General features: G+C 32.6%; 1 protein-coding gene across 1 annotated transcript in view; it reads left to right on the top strand.

Moving 5' to 3' along the window:
- Nucleotides 1-2798: 2798 nt before the first annotated feature.
- kek5 (kekkon 5) overlaps nucleotides 2799-24604 on the top strand; it is a 574429-nt gene continuing 552623 nt past the window's right edge. The window contains exon 1 of the mRNA XM_065351304.1: nucleotides 2799-3110. The gene's annotated coding sequence lies outside the window, so the exon portion shown is untranslated. The remainder of the gene's footprint in view (nucleotides 3111-24604) is intronic.

Genomic DNA, 24604 nt, shown 5'->3' with positions numbered 1-24604 from the left:
AATATGTGAATTTTTCCGAGAACTTATAGAACATGTTCCAGCAATCTTTCTTTAAAACTTTTAAAATGTTTTCAAACAATACATACATATAGATCATTTTCAAAATTTAAACTAGAAAAAAATTGCTTACTTCAAATCAACGTTTTGATTGCATGTAGACTAGGTGTAATGTGCATATCTTTCGTGCGAGATTTTACGTTTTTTATTGACTTTGAAAAATCCAAAGTTTCGTACTGAAATTTGAGAAAACAAGAGGATTCGATGAAAATAGCTCTTGAAAGTTATGAAAAAAATTCCCAATCATTATTGTGAGATAACTGAAAATAATTTTCACCAAGGTTATTCCAAATACCGAGTATCACTCCATTTATTGAGAAAATGAAAATTCTCTCGGAGGTAGAAATTTGTGGACCAAATTTTTACTTTTTTGACTTTTACTTGACCGTCGAGGCCTCCCAATCGGTGACAATTTTCTTGATCCAGTGGAAGAAAATCGATGGGACGACTTTTTATGGTACCGAATTTCATTTTTAGGGACCCAATTTCAGCCCTATAAAACACCTCACGTTGATCAAATTTTGAACTTTTTTTAAAAAATAGTCAAATTTTTATTTTTTAGAAACTCGCAAAAAATTAACGAAGGAAATGCTGTATCGGAAATTTTTTTGCGAAGGAGAGACTCGAGTTGTTTGTCTCTGATTTGAACCTGAATGCAATTTTTGTAAAGGGCGTGGTCTGAAACCTTCATAGCCAAAATTTCAGTGGCCAAATTAATTTTTCGATTTTAGACGAATTTATGAAAAGAGATGACGATTTTTTGAAATTATGTTTTTTTTTCTTTTTTAAATGTACCTACTCTTTCAGTAAAAATGGTGAAAATCAGTTTTTAAGTTGTCATTGACTTTTTTGGTAGATAATTCTCAGTTTTTACAGAATTTTTGAATCAGTCTATAATCTAGAACCGCGTGGAAATCGCTCTAATTGTCAATGAACTCGTTAATATGACCGAAAAAGATCCAGAACTCGGTTTTTAGCAATCCAATTCTTTTCCATCCTTTCTGAAGAAATGAAAAAATGCTGGAAAAATTGAGAATTGCACTAGAGGCTTCAGAATGTCTGGAAATGGTGGATTCAGTTCAGACGAGTCGATATGAGCATCAGAAATCGATTTTCGTTATTTCCATTGGAAAAGCAAGACAGTATATTCTTGAAAATGAAAAATTGTCATTTTTTAGTTTTTAAAAATTCGTCGAAAATCGAAAAATCGTTACGAGCAGTTGAAATTTGATTATAGAGTTTTACTTTACACCATATTATTTCCTAATATCTCATTCCAATAATCCAAATCACATGGGTGTCTAATGGCCATGAAAGTCATGAAAAAGTCATGAATTCTGCTCGAAACACACTTGAAAATTTTTTTAAAAGTCCATGAAATGAAAAAAAATAAATAAAAAATATGTTCAAAAAATCAGAAAAATGAAAAAACTGGAATATCTCATATTTTTTAATCCTGTAAAATATGGCAACCCTGTTCTATTTCCTCGCAGATTCAAGTTTTTCATTTTTGAGGGGGGGGGGGTATTTTCATGCGGTAAAAATATGAAAAAATTGGTCATGAAAAAGTTGTGAAAAAATCATGATTTTTTTGTCTGGGAGTTTTGTTAGATATCCCGAATCAGAGGCGAAAACTTCGTGAGGTTCCCTTGATAGGTGGTAAATTTTCTTGATGCTTCTACGAGTTTTTTGTTTAAATACTAAAAATGAAAATAATATCAGATCTCCAAGTTCAGAATTCAGAGAAATATCTGTTAAAATTTTATATTGACTAAAAAGCGTTCGTATTAAAAAAAAATACCTATGTAGTGCAAAAATGAATTGTAATTAAAATTCGTCTCTGTGAACACTTTTGTAGGTATAAATTTCATTTTTAGTCGAATTTGCTCTTCTATGAAAATTCTGGTTCCAGATTTGCTAATTTTTGCCTGGTACCTATTCACCCTGGTCTACGTAACATACTATCTGCGTATTGCTCTTTTCAAAGAATATTTCAGGACCTTTCTTGATGAATTATGTATAAAAATGATGTTAGTTCATGCAGGTTTGCGAATGCATACGAAATATTCGTATAAAAATAACCATTTCGGAAATTTCACAATCTTATCCCTATCTCTACGAGCAAGAATGTACAAATTACGTACTTTTACCTAGCTACAATAAACTCGATAAGATAACTTGTGGTTTTACAACTCGAGTTGATTCAATTGTATTCATTCTCTTACAGATAGGTATAGATATTCGTATGGCAATGCAGGTTGCAGGTTGAAATGTGAAAGAAGAAACGAATCGAGAATATTCTACTTACCTTCACTCCTTCACAGTTCGCACACTCTCCCCCTCTCCTAAAAAATTGAAAGTAAGCAAAAATTGCCTCAAATTGGTAAATAGACCAGACCCAGAATTTTTTTAAAAACAAATCCCAAAGAAAATCATCCAAAAGAAATCCAAACTCCAAAGTTGTCTAAAAACATGTCAACTTACCTACTCTTCATCTTTATCGATCAAACGACCGATTTTTAACGGATCAAGAAGAAAAAATTGGTAATATTTTCACCCCGCATCGCTCTCGTATTGAAAACTACCCTTATGCGGTGTTGTCAAATTTCCGAAATTCCGTCCTGTGGGTAATAATATCATTACTTTCCACCCTCCTGTGGCAGCTTTTGTAGTCGTTGGCGCGATAACTCATCACGCCAGCACTTTCGTGCTTTCAATTCAGTCAAGTGAATTGCGTTACATGTAACGGAGCTGCGTTGCGTTCGTAGAAAACGTTCGTGTTTTTACGTGAATCACGACGTATTATGTTGCATTTTTTTTCGTGAAAAATATTCCATACTTTTGAAATTTTCAATCGTTGTCGAATAATTTAATAATTTTTTCGCGTAATTCGGAATTTTTTCTAGTGTTAAATTGGTTCATTAAATACTTATAAAATATACTCGTCTCGTACTTATTAGTGATTTGATTGTGCAGTGTTTGGTAATTTTTTCCCTGGATAAATTGGATTTCCATATTTTTTTTCTTGGTTAGAGTACATCGATAATTAATTGGTGAGTTTGTAAAAATTGTTTTTATCGTTATTTTGATTACGAAATTTTTTAGACAATTTTTTGAAAAATTTCACTTACTCTGTAATGTATAAAAGACGGGCACTTAATTGGCGTTGAATTTTTAATTAGTTCAAATAATGAAGTTTTAATTATGTGAGCCGAAATTTCCAACATAATAAGTATTAAATTTCCAATTTCGTCATTATTCATAAGCCATAGTACAACATAGAAAGAACTCATCAAAAATGTACGTGTATACTTCGCTTTGAACGACATTTTTCTTCGTACATTGCTAATCGTTTGTTTGATTTACTTAATAATTTTTCCCCTTTGTTTGATAATGATTAAAAAAAACAAAAAACGAGCGGTGTTGAGGGAAAAAATACGTAAGTATACATCGTGAAAAATATTCGTCGAAAGTGTTTACGACTGGCTGAGAAAAAAAAATTCGTCGATTGTAGAATTTTTCAGTTGCATGAATAAGATGTAACTTACTTTATGAAAGAACCATAAAAAGTCTTCTATATGGACTTAAATCTTATATGTATTATGTGAAAAGTTTGCACTGTATAGTTAGGTACCTATCTGTTTCTTTTTTTTATTCTTGTTTACCATTGCCAATATCCTGAAGGCAAGATGGTTCTAGTATCACCACACATCGAGCTATATCTACCCGAAAGTTTACAGCCCCTTAAAAAATGCATCCACGATATCTCTATCTACGTTAGAAAATATAAACCCTCGGTTATTTTCTCTTTTTCTTTACAAATTTTAAATCCACTCGAAATTTTTTCTTCATCTGCACCCTTTTTGAAGTTTAGTTTTTTTTTTTTTTTGCTCAAGTAGATGTCGAATATCAACCCCTAAGTTACAAAGGAATATAAGACAGGGCATTGTGAACGTCTTTCAGGAATTGTGGTCGTTGAAAATGTTGATTTTTTTTTCATTCCTTTATCGGTCGGTGGCGCGAATAACATTAATCACATCTTGGTCGGTGATTACGTAACCGACGCGTCGTGCCACGTCATTCGGTTCCTTAGTTTTTCAATTACTTTAGCATGACGATGACGACGACACGACGAATTATCCCGCCCCGAATATAGAAGGGTGCAAATTTGAATGGAAATTTGTCGATCGAATTGACTCGAAAAAGGATAAGTCTCTGGCTCTTGAAATGCCTCATTGCTATAACGAAAGAAAGTACCTAGCTACCTACCTACGATGTGTTTTTACGTATTATATATATTATATATTTTTTAGGGGTTATTGAGAATCAGGATGTAGTGAGGTTCGTGAGTTGATGAAGGCAGATGGAAGTTTTGTTTCGAAGAGAGCTCTGTGTACAATAGGTCAAGGGCCTTGGTGGTTATTTGGAATGTAGAGCTTGATTATATCTACCTAAAATGTTTAATATTCGGTTTACTTACTCGTATTCGAAAATACCTGCTTTTCTATCTTTCTGTTCAGTTGTGTATTTAATGTAATTTACCGCTGAAATTTTCACCTCAACTATTCATCAACTCGATGCAAATGTCTAATATAGACACCTAATTTTTCGAGTATTTTGAAAGTGTAACTTAATTTATGTACTTGAACCTATAACTATGGTGAAAATGAAATGAAAAAAGAATTTTTAAATGCTCTCTTTTACCGTAGGGGTGTCGACCTTATATTGTTTTTGAGGATGTTCCGCTGAGCTGTGAAAAATGTAGGCACTTGATAAGTTGTTGCATACATGGTGTCCGGGGAGTGGTAGCACAAACTTCAGATTTAGATATAACTGGGTACAACCCCTACGATTAAGAAAAAAGGTTATGTGAAGGTGTGGTCTGTCTTCAAAATTGAAGGGGCAAAATACATTTTCAAAATTCAAGAGTCAAAATCCAATTTTGACCATGAGAGTCGGTAGTACTTCGAAAAATGAAATCATGATTTTTTGCCTAACTTGCAAATTGAAGGGGCTACAAATGTGATTTTTAATTTCAAAAAATCGTGACGAAAAAAATGATGAAAAAATGAATACCTCGTCAAAAAATAAACGAATTTTGTTATGATCATTTTTTTTCTTACTCTAAAATTTAAAAAGTTTTTGAAACTCAACAATTTTCGATTTGTTGAAAATTTCATTAAATTTACAATTTTTGAGCTTCAAAAACTTTTTAAATTTTAGAGTAAGAAAAAAAATGATCACATCAAAATTTGTTCATTTTTTGACCTAGTATTCATTTCGGCTATCATTTTTTTCATCGTGATTTTTTGAAATTGAAAAACATTTGTAGCCCTTTCAATTTGCTAGTTAGGCAAAAAGTCATAGCAGGCAATTTTGTTCATTTTTCAAAGTACGTACTACCGACCCCCATGGTCAAAAATTGGACTTGGCTCTTGGATTTTGAAAACGTATTTTGCCCCTTCAATTTTCAAAATAGCCAAGACTTGTTCATCTTACGTTCTTTTTACTCGTACCCGGTTGTATACAAATCTAGAGTTGTACCACCACTCCTCGGACACCCTGTATAGAGCAATGACAAGATTTAAAAAAAAAAACAATAACTCAATAATTGGTAGACAGTTTTTTTTTTGAAATTTTGAACTCTTTGAAAAAAAGAAGGGAAATACCTGAGTATCATTTTAGATAAATACTTTTGCTTACTTACTCTGATAATGCGTCGAGAATGTTTTTTTAAAGGACATACTATCTTTGTTTCTGTGAGCTAGAAACATTTTTCATGACTTTCATTTAACGGTTTAGTAAAATGACCCCGAAATTTCTGTCCAAAACCTTCGGAGAGTTAGAGATGGAGCTTTGCTTAATTTGCACGCATTCGTGGTTTCTCTCAAAACAGCCACACTTGGAGAACTCATGCCTCAAGCCTAGCTGGGCTTCGAGAGATTTGGAAACATTTTTGTATTCCATATTCAACAAACTAATTTTCAAATGGAAACCTCTAAACGTTCTAAAAGTACAAGGGTCACCACTTTTGTTCATAAAATTTAATGGAAAAAATTGTGAAGTAGATTATTGATTGTGACTCCTACAGCCTACTTTTCCAATCCTCCACCTCGCCAATCTCTTCTAAGCCCCTCGAACTTGATCGAAATATGAACTCAGGTATGAAATTAAAAAGAACATGGTGTGTTTTCAGATATTTTCATAGTGACAGAGTTTGAAAATCCTGTTTTTTTTTCAAATGTGATCCCTCAATGCCTCTTACTCAGCTTCTCGATCCCATTTTGAAAAAAAATTAACGACAAAGTATCCTTTCTGAAAATTGTTGATGGGTTTTTTCATTTTTCCCATAAATTTTTATATCAACTTGGCTCATTTTCTGAAAATTGCAGATTTAAAAGTTCTATAGTTTTTTATTGTTTCCATACATCATACCTATTTTTCTTTCGTCATTCTCAATGAAGTCACGTTGATTTCGGTAGATATCTTTTTTGTTAATATTAGATAATTTAGCAAATTCAAAGCAATTGGTGTAATATTTTATAAAATTTCAGCATTTTATGCTTGAGGCCCCTATCTTTTCTTGAAATGCATTTGAAGATCTGTGGTTAGTCATCTCTCATCAAGAGTACTTATCCACAGGAAAAATATTTAAAAAATCACGGATCAATGCAAAAAACACGGAGATTTGACCGATTTGAAAAATAATGGTTCTGTTGTGAATCCGAATTATTAGGATCGAAATAATATAGATAAACTTGAGTTCGGATGAGGTAATTGGGTACTTACTTTGCTGTTTATTATAAGCAGTTCTACGTATTAATAGTCTCCGTATTGCTTCATGAAACAGTAGTGATGCTGGCGACGATGTGCCGAGGACGAATTTGGCTAGAAATTTTGAGCAGCAATAAATTAGCATTTTTCGATGTGAAATTAGGCGAGTCAAAAATTTCAAGCTTCGCACTCTCTCCCTCTTCTCAATATTAATTGTTAAATTTACATAGTGTGATTGGAACGTACTTACTTTTTATTTATTGCTTCCTATTCCTTCGGCAGCCAACATAAATGTATTTCTTCAGAGTTCCACTGCATCTTAAGTTTGATTCATTGTTTTCAATCCAATATCCACCCCAATATCTGAATTTTATTTACGACAGCAGAAAAAAATTCTCATACCTACATGTAGTTAGGTAGTTGGGTGGATCGGCAAAAAAAACAAAATGTTGGAGGATTTCGACCAAATTATATAGGCGGAGAACTTCATTTTTAGTTGAAAACCGCACAAAAAAATGTTCTGTTTGGGAGGTGTCCTTGAAGCAGAAAGAAATGTGAGCTCTTGAAGAAGGATTTCTGAAAAAATCGTGGTTTTTTCGCTCTACATAGTTCCTATTCAACCTGTTTTGGAAAAAAATGATATGTCAATTTCTAAATCAACCTGAGCTTTTGACGTCAAAATCCAAAATCCTTTTAGGGTTCTACTGAACGGTTTAAAATCGCAAATCGATCATTTTTGGGTAAATTTCTTCTCAAATTTTACGCTTTCAAATCATCCAACGATGCCTTGTTTAAAAAACTGAGGGAATATTTTGGAATTCGATGATACCCATTTCTTGGTAAGTAAGTAACTAAGTATCATCAATTCCAAAAATGATCGAGAAATATCTGCAAAAACTTACGCAATTTTTGTGAGTTTTAAAGGTTGGTAACAGTACTCAAAAATTAGTGATTGCAAATTTTTAATCATTCTGTAGAACCCTGCGAGTAGTCATGGGATTTAATGGCATGGCTGAGGTCGACGCAGAATCTCAATTACCACCTTTTGGAAGTGAGCCATTTTTCCCAAAACAGGTTAGGTAGGTGCTACAGCCCGAAAAACACTTTTTTCGAACGTATCTTCTTTTGGAGAACCTATATTTTATTTTCTCTCCTGGGACACTTCAGAGACAAACTTTTTTTGTAGGTGACTTTTACCTCAAAATGGAAGGTTCAAAGTTTTGGAGAAAATATGTGTGAAGATCATCACCGGGTAAGATTGGTGAATGAGACTCAGGCTGGGATTTTGAAATTAACCAGTGAATGTTGGTCTTTGGGGTCCGAAACCCTCGTGACAAAATTTTCAGATCGATAGTTCACACCTAAACCTTATACAAAAGGGGTGAAATGGACATTTCTTTTAAAAATGTTCATCTTTGGCAGGTTTTCAACCTAATTTTTTCTAGTTAATATAGGAAAGCTGGATGCTACCAATGGTCATTCGTGGACATTTTTTGAAATTTTTTCGAACATGCCTTTCGAATGAAATCTGAATTTTTAGCTTTCTAATCGCATTTTGGGTGACTTGCTTTAGAAGTGCAATCACCAAAAAAAAATAACTATTGTGTATTTCTTCCGGATGCTCAACATATACGAGTATTTCTTATATGGATTAAAGACCTTCAAAAATGCAAGTACTCGTAATTGACTTTTTCACGATTTTTTTTGCCTGAAGTGGTGAATTTTGGTCAAAGTCATTTTTTTTCTCGCAGTATATCATCAAAGACGCCAATTGAACTATTCCATTGACCAGAATTTGGGCCAAATTCGTCAAAATTACGAAATTACAAATCCTCAGTTTTTCCTGCTTCAAGTAGGGACCTAGGTACATTGTATTCCAAATTGGAAAATAATCACAACCAATGAAAATAAGTGAAAAAAAATCAAAGATTAAAAAAACGATCACAGCCTTTATATTGGACTCCCTTTCCATAGGTACTCAGTACAACTCTCTGCCTATTCAAGGTGCAAAAGCAAAAATCCAAACTGAAGTAAAAATTATACCTAAATATTTACTATCCTCCTCACGACGACGACGAGAGCCTAAAACCAGATAAAAAATATACTACGACGAAAAAAATCCAAGCAGAAATTTTCGACACGTAGATAAATGGAAACGAAGCCGAATCTGTCGAGGAGTGAAAAAAAACACGATAAAGGTTGCTTCTGTTCAAATCACGGCTACTGTAGATCCCCTTCTATCTTACTATGGTAGTATATACGAGTAGATAGAGGTACCATATCGTAACATAGTAAATTACGATGACAAAGAATCAGCAGCAGCCGTCCAAAAATCTAACCTATCACACGCGAAAATGAACCGTATAAAAACTGAAGACGTATACATGGTGTACTGCGTCGTATTGGTTTTTATTTCGATGCTCTCAAGACCCAATGAAGAAAAATAAAAAGATTTCTACGTACAGGGCGGAGAAGAAACCGGAGCATGGACGTGACTGTATTAAAAATTGACAGTGTAAAAATCTGTATCAAAGTATCTGTGCGCCTTTAAAAACGCTCCGCTGTAATTTCCAAGCTTTTTTCTTCTTAGGTAGGTAGGTAGTAGGTAGTACGCTATGCTGTCGTGTCCACAACACTGATTCGTACATTTTTATTATCAGTAAAAAGTGGAAAGAATGCGACAGAGAAAATAAGACAGCAGGAAACAGAGTAAATATAATTTTGAAAAGTGATTTTTATACAGTTACTTGGCAACAAAAGGAAAAAAAATACTAGTAGATTAACCTGCAAAACAAATAACCGCATGTTTATTCTTCTGGGGAAAAAACTAATTGCGAAATAACTTTTGTATTACGTACAGAACCGATGCGAAATTGCTTTTTTTTTTGCACAGGCACTGGGTGATATTTGTGGTTCGATGTAGCTCGACGATGAAAGTGGGTTTAATATCTGTAGCTCGATACATCGTCGCTGACAAAAAAAAAACTACCCTCGAATATGAATTTCCTGACCTTGTGGTTTACGAGTACCTATGGAAAAGGGTTTACTATGGATCTGTTTGTACTGCATGGTAGGTGTTGATGCAAAAATTAACACCGATGTGTGGTCTACTTTATTATAGTAGAATTATTTGTAATCGTGAGAGTTTAATTACTTACTTACCTATACTTCGGCTTATTTTGATAAGATACGGCGATTACGGAGTTTTACTGGTGAGTTCAATGAATCAGTACGCTTTACGAATAAATTACTATTCGTGGCCTTGAAAATTATACAAATCAAATTTGTCTTTGGCGTCTTTGTGTAGTTACGATTACGAGTATAATAACAATAGAGATGAATGGCCAAAATTTTGCATTAATAACGAGTGGGCGTCGTATAATTACTCGTTGTGTAGGATAATCTAAGGCCTTTGTATTCATACAGAAGTTGTCATTTAGTCGAAAAACAATACGCAGGATTTCATCCGTCATTTGCAATTATGCAATATCTACAATAGATAAAAAAATTGAAAAAAAACAAGAAGTAGGTATTTCAATTAAAACGTTAGTATACTTACTTCAATGGAAAAATCATTTGAATACCTAATCAATTGGTGGTGCTTCGTCCATTTCTCTTGAAAGATCAAGCAACTTCTACTTATTGATGTTGTGATTTCAAGTTTTTGATTTATACTTACCTCTACTACTTACTTGAATATAGGTATGTGAATGTGAAAAAAAACAGGTAACTTAAGTGCTTGAATTGTTTTTTTTTTTTTTTTTTTTTTGAAGTTGTATTCTTGTCCTCTTGACAGTTGCAATTTTCTGTCTAAATGTTTGCCTCGCCTGCTGCCTTCACTTCCTTTCGATCAATTGCTGAATTTTTTCTCCTTCATTTTCCTGTCCAGAGAAATTCAAAAATTGACCATGAGATAAAGTCACTGAGATTTTATGATATAGCTTAGGAATTGACCTGCAAATATGACAATTGAAACCACTGACTCCTTAGCAGACATGCCTGAAAAAAAGAGACTCGTTCAGTGTGCAAGGTGAACATTGAAACAAAAATTTTAATTTCCCATTGTGTTTGTTTCATTTCTGTTCATACCACCTACCTTATAGTTTTTAAATCCGGTGGGCTTGAAAAAAAAAAATTCTGAAGATCTGAAAAAGACGATTTTTGTAAAGCAAAGCCAATACTAATGCTGAATTTTTTTTTTGGAACCAAATACTAGATTAAGAATATAATTTTAATTTCTAATACGTAATTTTTTTATCGATGCATTTTTGAAATTGAATGTCTGCATCAAGAGAAATATTATTACCTACTTGGTAAGTCTTCCATGTGTTACAAGATGAATAAAAAAATTCAGAGTGGCGTTTGATAAAAAGCGCAAGCATACAAAATTGTCAAATACGTATTATTGTGATGGCGATTTTTCCCTCCTCATCTGCCATCGATTTTGCTTTTTGAATTTGATTTTGTTGTGGATGGTGAACATCCAACATGATTTAAAAATTTAAGAAATCTGAAACTGAGGAATTATAATTATTTTTATACTAACTAAGTAAATCTACTACATTCAGTGTGTAGTTGTTGAAAAAATTGATGGTTAGGCCTACTAATCTGCAAAAAACAAAAACTCTCTTGCAATCAGCGAATTGACAAATGGACTAGGTGTTATCCAAACCTGACAACGAAAATAAAACAATTTGGGAGAGAATATGATAAAAAATGGGTACCAATCCCGGACAGTTACTCATATCTAAGACTGTGGTAGTGATCAATGATCATATCATACTTGGTAGAGCTACCAATCGGAAACAATTCCATGATCTATTCATGATGCACATTCCTAAATTCAACAATAATTTTTCATTATTGCAAATAAACAATATAAGTACCCTACATTAGAGTGGATCGCCAAAAAAAGTCGGCGGATTTTGACCAAGAGATGGCGGAGGTGTACCCGTAGGGGAGATTTACAGGGCCCTCAAAGATGAGACCTTTAAAAAAAAAAATTGTGGTTTTTTCATTTCTGTCGCTACGCAACCTGTTTTGGAAGAAATGATCTAGTCTCAAATGAAAGTATTTAAGATTCTGCGTTGATTTATGTCATTTCCGTCAAAATCCAAGACCACTTTGAGAGCCAGCTTTACACTGAGAGGTCGAAAATTTGTAAATCAATCGCGTATTTTTGAATAAATTCGTATTTTGAAAAAAAATTTTGGCAAATATTTCGCATAAATCATGTCAAAATATTGAAAGATAACATTTTTGAAACTGAGGAAATATTTAGAAAAGCACTGGTGTCAATTTTTTGATCATTTTTGCCTACTTCAAAAATTCGAAAAAAATTCATAAATTTTTGGCTATTTTTTTGGTGATTGTTTGAAGTTGGTAACAATTATCTAAAAATTGGAGCTAAGTGTGTTCTAAAACACTTCATTTGCTCATTTTCAGGAATGATATTTTTCAATATTTTGACATGATAATAAATGCAAAATATTTGATAAGAAATACTTCTTTTTTTTCTTCATTTTCCATTTTTATAATTTTTGCGCGATGCGCGAAAAAGCTATACGGTTTTCACTTTTTCATCAACGTCTTTCAACTTTTAGCTAATCATCGAACAGTAGGTACTTCAATAATTAGCCAATCAACGAATAGCATTTCAATGAAGCCAATTATCAGAGATTAAGATTTTTATTATGATATGCTTAGCAATATTTTGGCGCCAAATTCGAAGAAATTACAAGCAGTTGTTTGCGTCCGTGATGATTAGAATTTTAGCACTGTATACATCAAAAATTTCTACGCAATTTTTAGACGGCAATAAATTTATGAATTTTCAGTTTATATATTGTAGCAAATCACCAAACAGTACATATTTCAAAATAGAAGCAATCAGCAATAAATTACTGTTTATCAAAACCAAATTTGGGACTGATTTGGAATTTAATTTTCAATATATTTTTATTCGTGTACGAATGATTCTATATTTAGTTGAATCATGAATGTTCTAATTTACAAGTTTATTATTGACTTCATTTTCATAAAAGTATCTAGTGCCTATAGGTCTAGGTACATTTCATTCTACTTCATAAATTATTTTTAAAAAAAGGTCAAGACATGGTGAAAGCAAATGCAAAAACTATCTTACAATCAGCGAATAGCTGATGTAGTCAAAGGTTACGTAGTATATATGAAATATCTATCTGCTGCATTTTCTCTGAAATTTAAGGGATAAAAGTCGTGACATGGAAAGAATTTCAAAGATGTGTTACAAACGCGATAGAATGATGTAAAAACACCCAAACAAGAATTAAGCTGAAAAGTACTTTTAGTAAAATTAGCCCCAAAATTAGCCAAAAATATGTAAAAAAAAAAGTGTGTTACAAATGCGTTTAAATTATGTAGAAAACCTTTAAATTCAATTTTCAATTTTTAAAAAATCATGTCAATGGATGTGTATTATGTAATAAAGATTGTGATGAGAATAATTTCATTGGTAAAGACTTGTGGAATAAGGGAGATTTGGCCCCTTCAAGTGAGGAGTTGATCAAGTCTGAATGCGCTTTACTCAATAATCAGTTGAGTATTTGAATCTATTTTGAAGTTCTTAATCTCAATTTTCCTGAAAATTAATGAAAAAATTGCACGGGGAAGAATTTTACACGGAAAGACCGTAATAATTAGGTATATCCTAGTTATAGGCAATATCTTTGCTTATTGAAATTTGAGCCTTATTTGAATATTTGAGATTATAACCCTCTAATTTTGAGGAAAACAATTTTATTGTTTTTTTCACATTCAAATGTTACTTCGGAATCTATTCTAAAAATTCTAATTCTAATCTTTGAAAATTTTTAAATGATTGCCCCTTTTACCTATTCTGTTGCTTGAGCAACTTTCAGAAAAACCAAATACATGGTACATTAGTCCAAGTTATCCCATCGTGCTTGAGTAACAAACAGAGATTCATTCTAATCAGCACCATATTTTCTGTTAACTCACTTGTTTGCTGTGATAAGTTCTCTTTACGTAATTCAATTGCTATTTCATTTGACACCATCTTAAAAGCGAAGATGGCATCCAATTTTATTACAAAAGAATCTCCAGCAGCCATTATAAAAGTACCTATTCAAAATACCATTTCACTTCCAGCATGGTTACTTTAGTCAGCTTCCTCTCAGGTACAATGAACCGGTTCCGTTCAACATACCCGCCTCTCAGGTGTTATAAAATGTAACCATAGGTACCATACTTCGCTATTCACCAATCACGACGTAGAATACGAGCAAATGAAACAGGTTAACAAGCCATAATTATTATTACACGAATTGCCGAATAAACACACTCGTAAGCAGTGTTTAAAAATCCTGTTTCTTTTGAAAAAAATTTCCACTTTTTAAAAATTTAACGTTAAAAGCACCTTTAAAACGATTTTTAAACATGTTTTAAACGAATTTTATGCCAAAAAAAAAACATGCAAATTTGATTTTCTTTTTTATCTGGTAGTTGGTGGAAAAGTATGATTAATTTGTAACACATGCTTCATAATCAAAATTGTAATACATTTTTTCAACAATTTTACCAAATTATAAAAAAAGTAATAAGATTTGAAAGTTTCTCAAAAACCTAGAAAAAAACAAAAAAGAATTCAAAAAACGGAGGCTGAAAAAAACGTTTTTTGCACAACCCAGCTCATAAGTTTACATTGTACGACTACACACACGCACCACATTTCAATCATTCAAACCACACAGACAAGACATGCATAAACAGCTGAGCAAACTTTACTTACTGGTTAACTATACAATGCATCGAAACTCCCATAGGAGACTCGATTAAAATTCATAAACTTTATAAAATACGCTTACGTATAAGTATACCTATATGAGAAGACATATCACCCACTCGTTTTATATCGTTCAGTGTAATCGGAGTTATAATAATAATCGTACTTTTCGTGACATTAAAACCAGTCTTTTCCGTACATATTCGTATAAACTTTTTGACGCGAGAAACCAAAAATAAAATAAAAAAATCTTCCGAGTTTTCAGTTCCACGGTACCCGCTCGATCTTCTATGTAGTAGGTATACATATTACGTGCAGTCGTAGCTATATACCTACTTGTATAAGTATTAATGTCACTCATCGTCAAAATTTTACTGTTCGCATGCTTCAACTTTATGTAGAAATTATTCGAAAATAATTTATTTCTAATAAACGCTCGTTTCAAGTTGACATTTTCACCGTGTAAACATAACTTATACACTGTGTTAAATGATACCGCAAATGTAATATTTCCAATTTTGTCGTATACCTACTCCTACTGTATTCATTTCGGCTCAGCAAAACAAATCCGCAAACGTTTAACTATACATCATTCATCATCAGTGCCATAACCTGTATGCGATTTTTTTAAACACACTGTTAGGATAAATATGTGCCCTCAAAGGTACAGTGGCCTTTATTTACTTCTCTAAAAATTTTTTATGATCGATATATCAAATTTAGAAAAAAATCAATTGACAAAAAAATTCAAGTACCTGGTTTTCTAATGATGAAAAAGTATTGAAATTTGAGAAAAAATATCGAAAATGGCTCAAAAATTGTCAAAAAATAATGAAAAAATCATTTCATATGCGAAAAAATGCTAACTCCCAAGCTAGGGATGAAATATGACGTGAAATTATGAACCAAGAATAGTTCTAAATACTTATAGGTAATTAGGTATATGAGAAAGAAGTAGGTACGCATATAAGAGAGGAATTGCAGGGGAAATGGTCGAGTTTCAAATCCTTTTTTTACTCGAAAAAATAACTTATGACCTGTTTTTTTTCCTCTAATATGTACTTATTATACTTGACCTACTTATTTGATAATTTGTAATTTGGATGAGAAGTGAGGAAAATATTGAAATAATGATGCAAAAAAATCCCAGATGGAAATGGTGGAATACTATTTCCAAGGATAAGTTTGTAGATATAGGTATAAACATCACGAAAGAAATTCTACGAAAACGATTTCTTAGTGATCGACGAAGAAGAGAAGAGAGCTGCTTGAACTGCCGAATGATCGAATTGATAACTTACTCTCGATTTGAAATAACTCTGGAGGTATTTCTACTACATATACATACGATATCTTTTATTTTTAAAATGCAGAACCATCTTTAAGGGTTCTACTGAGCGATTGAAAGTTTGCAAATCGCTTACATATTTTCAGGTAAAGTTGTATTTTAAAGTTTTTTTCTTGTCAAATAGGTATTGATTATTAATTGAGCAAAAACATAAAAAGCTGCTTATCATTTCCGAAACTGGGGTGATATTTTTAAACGATGATGTCAATTTTTTGGTTGTTAAAAATTTCAAATAACTGAAAATAATACTCAAAATCGTGTCTAATTTTTTAGGTTTTTTGAAATTGGTTTTACAGTTACCAAAAATTGGACCCACTGCGTTCCAAAATATTTTCTCAGTTTCAGAAAAAATATACATAAGTATTTTGATGTTTTTAAATTATTAATGCGAAATACAAGTATAGGTATTTTGAGTAAGAAAATTTTTTAAAGCACAAATTTACCCTACTCAAAAATAAGCAATTTGAAAATTTTCCAACTACTCAATAGAACCCTAAAAGTGTTCTTGAATTTTGATGACAATGTCCTCCTAGGTCGACGGAGAATCTCAAATAAGTATGTAGTTACTATCGTTTGAAACCGGACCAATTTTTTCAAAACAGGCTGGGTAGGAGGTAGAGCGAAAAATTTTCCGAGTGACTTTCAACTCTGAATAACGGTTTCCACTAAATGTAGTCAAAATCCTTCCAACATTTTTTTCCCGATGAAATCGCAATAAATATTTGCGAAAAAAATATATATATTTTCAAAATACAAAATTAATTCTTCTTTGGAGAAATGCTCCTACTTTCATTTTGGGGTACACCATCAGAGCTGAACAATTTTCTATAGGTAACTTTTAATTCAGGGTGAAAAGTTTTCATGGAATTTGGTTTGAAATCTTTAGACTTCTTTTTCGTGGTTCACTGCGATCATTTTGAAATTTCTGGGGAAAAATCTCTACACCTATGAACTATTTGGAGTGTTTTATATGTAGATAAATTTTTAAAATATTTCTTGAAATCCCTGAAACTCTTCTATTGGATCCTCAATGGTACCAACTAAAAATAGCACACTACTTACTCATCGTCAGTATACTTCTACCTATTCCTACTACAATAGCAGACTGATTGTTTAAATGTTTATATTAGGAACATTTCCTCGCAACTTATGCTAAAAAAATTAAAGGATAAATAAAAACAAAAAAAAAGAATGCAAAAAAAAACAATAACAGGAAGCTTTACGCTTCTGTATCATAACTTATCGGCCTTTCGAAGTAATAAAACGCTTTACGAGTACCGACGAAGAAACAACGCTTCGCTCTCTTCTCTGTTCGGTATAGCTAGCTATATAGGTAGGTATTTAGAAAACTAGTCCAATGTTTGAAAAACTGCTAAACATTTGAAAGCGCCTAGCGGTAATTTATAACTTTTCAGCGATTTAATATCGCACACACCTGGAAACTTTTGAACGTGAAAAAATAAATCTTTTTGACGATCGCGAAAACATTCAAGCGTGTTCGGTGCATTTTAGATGATTTCTTATTGTGCGGTCTAACGTCGTCGTCGTAGTCGTAGTCTTGCTGCTCGTGTCACGTTGCGTTAGTAGTAGGTATAAATATTGCAAGCTAGTAAAATATTTATAAGCGACATAGACTGCTGTAGTGTTTGGGAACATTTCTAGCCATTTTAGGAAATTGTGTCATTTCATATCGATGTTGCTGGGATTTGTTCTTGTTTGGATGGGAAATTTTCAAACAACATGTAACATACCTATACCTCTCTGTGTTTCAACTCGATTGCTAGCAAATATTTATTTACAGGGTCGAGCTATTTCGGGAAATTAATTTTAGTACTTTTCTTTCTTTTTACGAGGTTTCATTGGAATTTCTATTTCAATGTGAGTGGATTTGAAAACGTTAATGGATAGCAGACTGTCCGAAACCGTCTTTATCTCTCTACGGACCTTCGAAGTTGAAAATTCATCGTATTTGCAGGTTTTTTTTTTTTGATTTTCATAAATTTGCCTTAAGTCTTAATAGATTTGGGTACAAAGTTCAAAAAATTCTAAAAAAATGATCAGTGGTAGAAAACCAAGCTGAAAACCGTAAACCGGATTTTTCAACATTTTTTTGAATATTAGGTATAAACCCTCTTATCAACCACAGTGGCTTGAACTTTTCAAAGTGCATTACAAAGTCGTTATTAAAGTCATGAAAATTGAAAAAAAATGGGTTTCTTTCTAATTTGCCAAAAAGTGGGGTCCAATTTGCAGTAGGTATCTAGCTTTTTAAAAAAAAAAAATCATGTGTGCAGGTTGATTATTTATTCATGTTTCTCTTCCCCCCTTCCTTCGGGAAAACTCCAGTCCTTCTAGCTCAATGAAGCAGATCTGTAATGATGAGTTTTTGAATTGTGAAATGATGAATTATCATTATTTGTTTTGTTTCAGGTGAGTCCAAGTTTTTAAGCATAAAAGTGCATAATATGTATTGTAATACCTGTCTACTTTCTGTGACCGTAACGGTGCACAAAAAGTGAGTCATTTAATCAATTGCCAATTAGGCATCATCTCCAAGCATGACATTGTGTTTATTAGATTATTTTGAGATTTGTCAGAGTTTTCAATATCGAATTGTTGATACAACTTGACGGGTCTTACATTACTACTTTTTCACAATTTTCTTAATTGACGTATTGAAAATTTTTCTCAAAATATAGTCATTGGTCTCTTGTCTAAGTTTCAAATTTTTAGATGAGTAGTGAGTGGCCTACTGCTCTATTTATTTAAATAAGGCTTCGGTTGAAAATACTTACCATACTGAAAACCCAAGTTCTAGGAGATGATTGTAATAATTAATCGTAGGAAAGAGATCAGGACATCTTTAATACCTACTGATAAAATCTAACTACATATCTAGATTTGACCCTACGAGGTTGTTCACAAATTCGGAGTGTTACATTTTTTGAGATTGAGTATAATAAGAGTTTCAAATATCTACTGACTGCTAGTTGGGGTTTTCTCTGTTAGCTCTGCTATTCCTAGCAGTTCTCATTTTTGTGCAACAAATGTTTAAAGCATGTAAAATGGCTAAAAATTAGATACGTCATTGATCGTATGTATTTAAACCTAAAGCTCCCATGGCGTGTGAAGTTGTTACTCTACCATTACATATCCAATGAAAATGAACAGCTATTACAGCTACACGTTTACGTTATTTACGGCGTAGTTTCCAATTTCTTGGATCTGATTTTTCATACACAGTCAAAGTATGGAAAAAATTTTAAAATCATCTTCAAAATTATTGTTGAGCATCGCCATGTGATCATTATGCTAACTTATTGATTAGGTTGGAAGAATTTCGGAGGGTTTGAAAAAAATGAAAACTTGTTCATCTTTTTCTTGCAAATTTCGATATACAGCCTAGAAAATAATCATGGCTTGATCCTCTCAATAAGACGTGAGAAAAATTTCCAACCCCCTTCCCTCCTTAATGGATTGAGCTCAGAATTTTGAAGGAGATAATCACAACATTATCTTATTCTGAAAAAAAAAATTGGAACATTGGTAAAACATTGAGCTGGAGGAAAGGTTGGGGAAAAGTCAAACGTTGACCAAAAAATTCGAAATTTGTATCACATCTGATTGAGATCCTTTGACCATAATTTTTTGCTAAGGTCCATCAAAATTTGAAAAAAATTGATAAAACGACCCACCCTAGTAAAATCACCTCGTGCAATATGCACTTGAATAATACATATATATCTACTCGTAGAAAAATATTTCATCATTTTCACGCATTGCTCGTGTAAGCAGTAGGTAATTATTCTTGTAAAGAAGTTGAAAAGGAAGGTAGAAAGTGGTAAAAAAAATTCGATTTCGAGTCGTAACTTTGAGCCATAGGCTATAAATTATTGCGTGCTGCTCAGTGGAAAATTTACGTGTACCGTTTTGAATAGTTTTTTTTACCTATTCATCCCTAGTGTATTACCTACTACCCTAGTTGTTTTCTTATCGAATGATAATTATTTTCGAAATGGTCTTTCGTGTAATTGTAAATTAATTTATTTTCTCTGGGCGCTTGCGCTTACCTACTCGTTATTTCCCTGTAATTTTATTACAAAAAGGATATGCGATTGCTACTGGCTTGTGGAGAAGGCTTATATTTTGAGAAGGTATTTGAAATGAAAGAAGTACATATGTTTAGCATTTTACTATATGAGTCGTATTTTAATTTTAATGATTGAAATACATACATGTGTACATGAATGAGTTTAAAAACCATACTTACAGGTCATATATAACAAACGAAGAAATAATCGTGATTCTAAACAATACTTATTCCATTCCCACATAGTAAATTACGTATTTATTTATTGAAATATTGGGAAAAAATACATTACTGAAATTTTTTTGCCATACAATAAAACTATTGATCGTAATTAGGATTAATTAATAATTTACTAAGGTACACATATACTCAATTACTCATACTTGAATTTGAAGTGCATTTGTGTCAATATGGATTTTTGAATCAAGATGCGAATTAAATTATGCGTTTTTTCTTCATACTAATCGAAGAGAAAAGTTGGTTGGAGAAAAATTCAGCTTTGAGCAAAATAATGGGAAACTGCCCTAAAAATCCGAGGAAATTTTGATTTTTCAGAACAACGTACGAAACGATAAGCAGCGGTCTTATAGGTTTGAGAGGGGTCTCGAAATGGACCCCAAATATTAGTTGCGTTGCTATGCTGACTTTCCTTCAGCTCATTTTTTAGACACTTTATGTAACATGGGGTAAATTAGATGGAAAACAATATATGTATAGCTTTGGGAATAATATGTGCTTATGTAGTGTAGGCAATATCATATTTTTTTGTATCAAGTAGATACCTACCTAAAAAGCCATTTTTAGCTATTGCAGAAAATTGTTGAAAGAAGTCCCTTGAAGAATCACACCAAGTTACCACCTCCCCAGCCCCCTTGCTGTTTTTTTCATGAAAGGTTCACCTAAATTCGTAACTATGGATTCTGGAATAATTTTTTGAGACGAACAAGGAAAGTTCTTTGACAAAATTGCCCATCTCTAAAACTGAAGGCGCAACGGGCTATCGCAGGACTGTATTTTGTGAAGAAAATCAATTTTTTGTTGCAAGTTTCTAAAAATTTTCAAAAATTGAATTTTTGTGTGAATTTTCAAGACGTGCTAAAAATTTCATTTCGTGGTATTGTCCAACTTTGAAATTGAAATACATAGCTGGAAACGATAGTTTATAGAAATTTTGGGACATGCTTGAAAATTGATTTGCCTGTAGAGCCATCTTTTTCAGAGGTGGGCCATTTTATGAGAAAACTTTTTTTGTTTGTCTTGAAAAGTTGTACCTACGTACCAGAAACTACGGTCAATTTTTTTTTTCAAAATGAGTAGGTACATGGTTCAATATTATTTATTATAAATCAATTTTTTTCAGCCCTTTTAATTTCCAGACTAGATCCATGTCAGACCAACCAATTATGTGACGAGTGTGACCCCTTGAGGACCGAAATATAGGCAACTGCTCGAACAGTTGAGGTACTTTCCGTAAGATTTTCATTTTTTACACTGAAAATGTATGTGCATATTGGCGTAAAATCAATCTAAAGCGATGAAAAAAATTGGAAGACGCACCCTGCATTCAAGTCTTTTCAGAGCTTTTTTTTCGTAGTATGAAGAGGATAAAAATTTCTACAACTTTTATTAGATATTAATATTATTATAAAATCCTATCATTTTGAATTTTTTTCTTGCTAGAATCCCCCTTCCGATTTACTGATTTCAGAGGGTTAAAAAAAAATTTAAATGCTGGGAGGTGTGCTATTTGAGAAAATAGGATTGAAATTTCAATTTAAACCCTTTTTCATACTTTTTAGCAGTTTTGAATTTTTTGTTTTTTAATCTCGGTGAATATTTTTTGTTTTTCAATCAGCGAAACCACTCGAAGAAAAAATAAGCACACGAAATAGCCACTAAAATTTTACATTTCTGTTACCAAAGCTCGCTTCAAATAAGCATACTTGGGTAATGGGTATCTCTCTTCAATCTTATACCTATAGACCTACCTTGTAGTACCCACCGAACAGTACCACAAAGAAATCAACATTCAAGGAGCTTACAGGAAGTTAACGTGTATCAAAGTTTCATCTGTTAACTTGACGGTTAATTAAAACACTAATTAGATTCCTAGAACAGTCTACACAGTCACAGATCAAAGGTGCTGGCAACATTTGTTAACTTCGAATTAATTTTCTTAAGGTGTGTTAATTTTCCGCATTTAAACACGCCAGGAAAACAGAAGAAAATTTATTCCGCGAAGTTAGGATACAAAAATCACAACTTGAAAGACACTGATTTCATTACATGGCATAGGTACGTAATCAGCCAAAAATACAGAATCCTTTGCTGTATTAATAAGAGAAAAAATTCACACGTTTTAAAAACCGTCAGTTGGAATGCTATGAACTACATTGGTGGGTCAATACACGTCTATAATGACAACCTATCATTATTAGCATTGAAAATATCCAAACTAGAGGCCACTTTGGTTATAAACTGTTTGTCAGTACGACTATTAACTAGGGTACCTAGTACCTGGCTGCCTAGTTGGATAAAAAATAATTTCGATCGACGATAAAGCAACCAAATTTTATACCTATAGCCCTTTTTGAGGTCAGAGTTACACGATATACGTTATACAAGTTGATTTACATTTTCTATATAAATCGACGTAGGTAGGTAGGTAAAGGTATAAACAAATACGTTGAATTTTTTAGTAAATTTACTTTGCAAACAGTGAGTGAATGACTAAAAGTGGACATTGAGAATAAATTATGATGTTTACATAGTCAAACACTCTGCGGGCGTTTAAGCCTACACGAGCTTCGAACAATCAACACCGCTTGTCAAAATCTCCAAATATAAGTTCTGTTCAGCAGTGTTCACTGTTCAGACATGATGGAAATGCGATCATTTCAATTATACGTAAAATAAACACACGAAAAGTTCATCGTGCACCAAGTGTCAGATTTCACGTTTGTGTACGAGCAAAATACTGGTATCTGGTACATGGGTACCTACTGGGTACTGGGTAGCGCTAGGTATTCGCAATTTTCAAATACCTACCGGTTGGTTTGTACAGCTAAAACCGCACAAATCGGTATAGAAAATTACCGCAAACGAGTGAAATATGCTTGAATTATTTATTTGTCGAATATGACGTCAATGACGTGTTTATACTTGGTGGATTTTGTATATAGGGTCGTAGGTACGAAAATAATAAGTAATTTTATGTTTCTTATGGTACACATATTGTGAAAATGCAATTATTATTTTGTACGTGGTTTATTTTATTGCCAAGGATTTTTATATTCAATTACGAAGGGTTATAAAAAAAAAATACCAGAAAAATTGAAAATATAACTCGCGATAAAAACACGATACACTTAATTTAATACTTTCTCAAATGAGTTTCAATCTAGAGATAGAGGTGTACGAGACTACGAGTATATCGTTGTAATTCTCATCTAGGGATATTGTACTTGGAGAAAATTGTTGGAAAAAAACATAGGTATTTTTACCACCTTCGCCTTATACTTATTGGAGAATTCGCAGCTATAAATTAAATTGAAATCTCGTATCTACTCGTACCTCTACCTACCTACCTAGTACCTACCTATGTCAGCGTAAATATTTATTTTTATTCATTCATTTTCTTAAAGATAGCTAACGCAAGTGGATCATTGTTACATCAACTTTTTTTAAAAACAACACCTCCGTGTAAATAGCTCAAATCTTGTATTTGGTACATCAGTTCAAATAATAACAACAACAATAATTCAACTCGAGGAATTATTTTTATCGAGTTAAAATAGCATGATTTACAATCTACGTACTACGCAGCGTTCGAAAAATACGTCGAAAATCGTCAAATTTCTACATCGCTGTACTGAAAAGCTCTCAGAGTTGCGGGCTTAAACAGAATTTCAACTTTGACTTTCGAATATTTCTTCAAACAAACGACCTAACTTTTACGTCGAAGTGAATTAAATAATAAGGAAATAGACGAATCTCAACCTGTGTAAACAATAAGCATTATATGTATCCAGGAACTGGTCGTTTCTCGATCCAAAACATTTTCTAGCCTTGAACAAACTTTTTCTTTTTTACATACAAATGTTGAGTGAACGAAATGAAAATTACTCAGAAGAAACTTGAAATTTTGAGTAGAAAGCGGAAATTTGGTAAAAAAATTGAGAGGATCTGAATGAAATTCAGTATGTATGTATGATAATGGACTCAGATCAAAGGTGTCGACAAGACGATGATCTCAATTCTAAGGTCACAAATTTATTTCAGCCCTTCATTTCTTATTTTTATGAGCATTTTTTCGAAATTGAAAACGTCGTATATTGATACTTTACTTACATACCTAACTTGAAATAGGCCAGATTTATTTCCAAAATCAGAGATGATACCTTACCTTATAGAGATGTCTCCAGAAAAAGTTGTTGGGTATCGGAATCGCTGATATAGAAGACGCCCTAATCGACTTGTCATCTTAAAATTTAATCCTACCATAAGCTGAATTCTTATAATTCTCAATCGATTAGCTCATGTTGATTCGCAA

Source organism: Planococcus citri, chromosome 2 (assembly GCF_950023065.1).
Source record: "Planococcus citri chromosome 2, ihPlaCitr1.1, whole genome shotgun sequence".
In the NCBI taxonomy this organism is placed as follows: Eukaryota; Metazoa; Arthropoda; class Insecta; order Hemiptera; family Pseudococcidae; genus Planococcus; species Planococcus citri.
This window is presented reverse-complemented; position numbering and strand designations above follow the sequence as displayed.